Source organism: Perissodus microlepis, chromosome 14 (genome assembly GCF_051167445.1).
Source record: "Perissodus microlepis isolate ML-2025 ecotype Zambia chromosome 14, ASM5116744v1, whole genome shotgun sequence".
NCBI classification, from domain to species: Eukaryota; Metazoa; Chordata; class Actinopteri; order Cichliformes; family Cichlidae; genus Perissodus; species Perissodus microlepis.
This window is the reverse complement of record NC_140474.1, coordinates 23,975,272-23,979,484: the sequence shown is the minus strand read 5'-3', so window position 1 is coordinate 23,979,484 and position 4,213 is coordinate 23,975,272.

The following is a 4,213-nucleotide window of genomic DNA, read 5'->3' as shown; positions in this document are numbered from 1 at the left end:
TATCTGATCTGTGATCAGCCTGTCTACATCAAAGACCCGGTCTCTCTCTCTCACACACACACGCGCACACACACACACCTGCACACCTACACTGCTCCACAGGCTGATCAGTGGTACCGTTTCCATTCAGCTGGTTTCTATCGAGATGTTTTACAAACCCTCTGTCTGTGCGTGCTTTATTTGATGCCTTTGCTTTGCCCTTATGTGCTGGCCCGTGTGGTCCCACGGCCCCCTCTGACCTCACACGTTAAACTAGTTTAAAGGAAAAGTTAACACAGCAGTCTAGCAGACAATAAAGAGTTGTTTAGCCTGCCTGCTTTTCTCCTTCTAACTTGGCCACATTTATTTATTTGCTAAGCCCTCATCTCTGCTGCAGATTTTATGATGTCAGCGTGCTGCTTCACCATTGGCTGAGCCTGTGCTTAATCCATCTAATAGGAAGAGCAGAGTTCAGGGGATATACAGCGACTACTGCAGTAATTCAGTGTAAATATCGGCTCTTGAATCCTCTCTCTGATGTAAGATGAAGGTGTTAACGGTGAGTTCAGAGCTTTTGACGTAGCCTGTTATTTTCTTCATTGTCCTTGTTTTTTTCTCTCTCTCTTTTTAATACTGTTGGTTAATTTGTAAAAAGAGTGGCAACCAGAAGAAAACTGATTTTCCAAAGGCCACTCTGAAACGAAAAGTTCGTATATCCACCTGAGGTAGAAAAAAGTGAGCAGTGTGCACACTGGTGTGTGTGTCTGAACCAAGGCAAAGACACAGAGGACAAAAGTTCAGCACTGCAGTAAAAGTGGCCAATTACTGTACATGTCTGGACACGCTGTGTATCGATTCCAGGAAGCTCACTGTGTGCTTTGCAAATGTTACTTTGAATGTTATATGTAATCCAATTTCTTCACGTAGTCTGTGTGGCAGGTAAATACTTTCTCTTGCAGTACTTTCCAAAAGTAAAAGTCTTTGACCTTGCAAAGGCTGAACTACGAAATAATTGCCAGATTCTTCTCCTTCTTCTTTTTTTTAATCTGGAGTGTTTATTGAACAGTCTAACAGTTTTTTTTAAAATATCAGTTTGCATATTTGGTTTTTAATTTGTATCAGGGAGGTTTTGTTTTGTTTAAAAAAAAATGCATTTTTGTGCAATGTATTGCTTAAAAATGTATTGTGTAATTTTTTCAGGGTTTTCAAGAAATCAAACTGATGATGCAGAGGTCTGGAAAACTCACAAAAACTCATGTATTAAATATGATGGACTTGGTGTTATTGGGTTAAGTATTTCTCATGATGTCACATGTAGCAGTTTAAGTAGTAGTTTAATGTTAGCAGTCCCATGAAAATATTCTCATTTCTGTGATTCATGTTTTTATGGCCTGTATTCATTCGTTTCCATCAAATATATAAATCACTGCGTGTCTGAATCCTCTAGCTGTGGGAAGACGTCACTGCAAGCCAAACCTTTCTTCCTGGAGCTTTGCTGCTGTCGCCATCTACTGGTGAATGTGATTTAAAAATGCATGGACTTTGTGCACACTGTGTACAGTGAATATAATCAATATTCAACAATAACACTTATAGTATTATCCCAGAAAAAAATTAGCCAACTCTGTTATCTTCTAATACTGTTCCCTGTGTCTGAAGGCCTCCACCATAACTTCCATCCCCAAAAGACTCATATAGAGAGCCTCAATGACTACAGACCTATTGCCCTCACATCAGTACTTATGAAGTGTTTTGAGTGAATAGCAAATTGATCTACAGAGGATGCCATCACCATCAGCATTCACAGAGAGCTGAGCCATCTGGAGAACAGGGAGATCTACTTGAGGATGTTCTTTGTGGACTACATCTCAGCATTCAACACCATAATACCAGACGTCCTCACCACTAAACTGGCCCACCTTCAGATCCCCCTGCCACCTGCTCCTGGATCAAAGAAAGACTTCCTAACCAACTGGCCTTAATCTACCACTCCTAGATTGGGGAGCGTGTTCTCCTACTGCCTGGCTGTTTGGTATGCAGAAGCCACAACTGAGAAGAGGAAGGCTACGCAGAGGGTAAAAATCATTAGCATCTCTCTGACACCCCTGGGGGCCATCACCACATCCTCCTGTCTCGGGAAAACCAGGGCCATCATAGGTGACCCCTTGCACCCTGTCCACCACCTATTTGACTCCCTGGCTACTGGTTGGCACCTCAGGTCAATCAGATCCCACACATCCAGACTCACAAGCAGCTTCTTCCCCTGGGCCATTCAGACTGTTAACAAACACCATTCCCCACCACCCCTGCCCACTCAATCTGAGCTATGGTCTGATGGTCACCATCACTCAGGCCACTCACACACAGACGCTATTCAGACCAAGTCCTTTGCACTACTTCCAAGCACTTTCTTTTCCAGTGTGTGCCTTTCTCTTGTTTTGTATATATTCCTCTTGATTGTATATATATTTTTTCTGCTTGTTATTTATTCCTGCTGTCTTACCATTTATATTTTACACCCATAACTTTGTGGTTCATGTACAATGACAATAAAGGGCTATTCTATTCTAGAGACAGCTGAAGAAACTACATGAGAACTGTTGTCAGTCACATTTATGACAGGAGAGCATATGGGTGTAATGACTGTTAACCTCACATCATTTGATGGAGGTGCTGGAGAGACTAGTTTTGCCCCTCTGCAGTCTGCACACAGACAAAATCTGGGAGTGGAAGATGTTATCATGCTGCAGAGGAACACCTTTAAAAGTGCATTTAGCACTATCCAGCTGCTGCTATTGAGGGACACTCTAAAGGAAATGTCTTTAAACATGTACATGATTTTGTGGATTACTGTTCACATGACAGACAGGTTGCAGCATATGAGACTGGGCAGTGCTCTGTCTGATATGACAATCTGCAGCACGGTAACTCCACCGGGGCTGTGTTGCCTCCATTCCTGTTTACCTTGTACACCTCAGACTTTTAACACAGTCTACAGAAGGACTCTGATGGTTCTGCAGAGGCTGGATGTATACGTAATAAATAAGACCACAGAAATGGTGATTAACTTCAAGGTGAAAAGGACAGCTACACATCTCTCTATCCTGGGACAGGATGTTGATGTTGTTGGAGGACCACAAGTATCCAGGCTCTCATCCTCTTCTTGTATACAGAAGCTGGGATCCTTCAATGTGTGCACCAAGTGCACCAGCGACCAGTTGGTTGGTGGGGAACAGGACAAAGACACACTATGAAGAGCCAGACTTTAATAATTACCAGTGATTAAATGCAGTAATGATGTATTAACATATAAAAAAGTGGAAAAAAAGGTGAGTGAAGAAGAAACAGTGTATTATGGGAAGCCTCCAGCAGCCTAAGCCCAGTGCAGTGTAACTAAGGGAGGATTCAGGGTCATCGAATTCATTCCTAACTATAAGCTTTATCGAAACAGGAACGTTTTAAGCCTCAATAGTAGAGAGGGTGGCTGTCTTCCGAAACCAAACTGGGAGCTGGTTTCACAGAAGAGGGGACCTAAAGCTGAAGGCTCTGGGTCCCGTTCTACTTTTAAATACCCAAGAAACTACAAGTAAGCCTGCAGTCTCAGAGCAAAGTGCTCTATTAGAATAACAAGGCACAAGAGGACTTTAAGCTATGATAGAGACTCATATATTTAACATTATTTAAGATTTTGTATGTCAGGAGCATGATTTTAGATCCAAGTCTAGTCCCTGTCACTACTCTTTCTGCGGCATTTTGGATTTCGTTTTTTAGAGTGACCTGATGATAATATATCACAGCCTAGAAGTAATAAATGCATGAACTAGCAAATGCAAGAAAGCAGTCCTACATTGTTATTTTATATTCTCACTGAAGCATCAAAATGTCTCCAGGATTCCCTGCAGTTTTTCTGGAGTAGAGATTTGGTCAGAAACCATGTTTTCAAAAATATTTAGGACCAAGTACAATACGCTGAGTTTAATCTCAATTTTAAAACAGGAAATTAGAGGCCCTACAGTCTTTCATGTCTTTGAGACATGCTTGCAACTTAAGTAGTTGCTTGTATCATCTTTTTCTCACTCTTCTGCCACTGAGCCCCTACATTACTACTTTTAAAAATATTATTAACTGGATTATTTGTTCTGGTCTACAACAGTTTGCACTCTGTATAATGCACAGTGTCTATTCGCCTATCCCATAATATGCTAGTGTGGTGCGTCCCATCGGACGTTTCCAC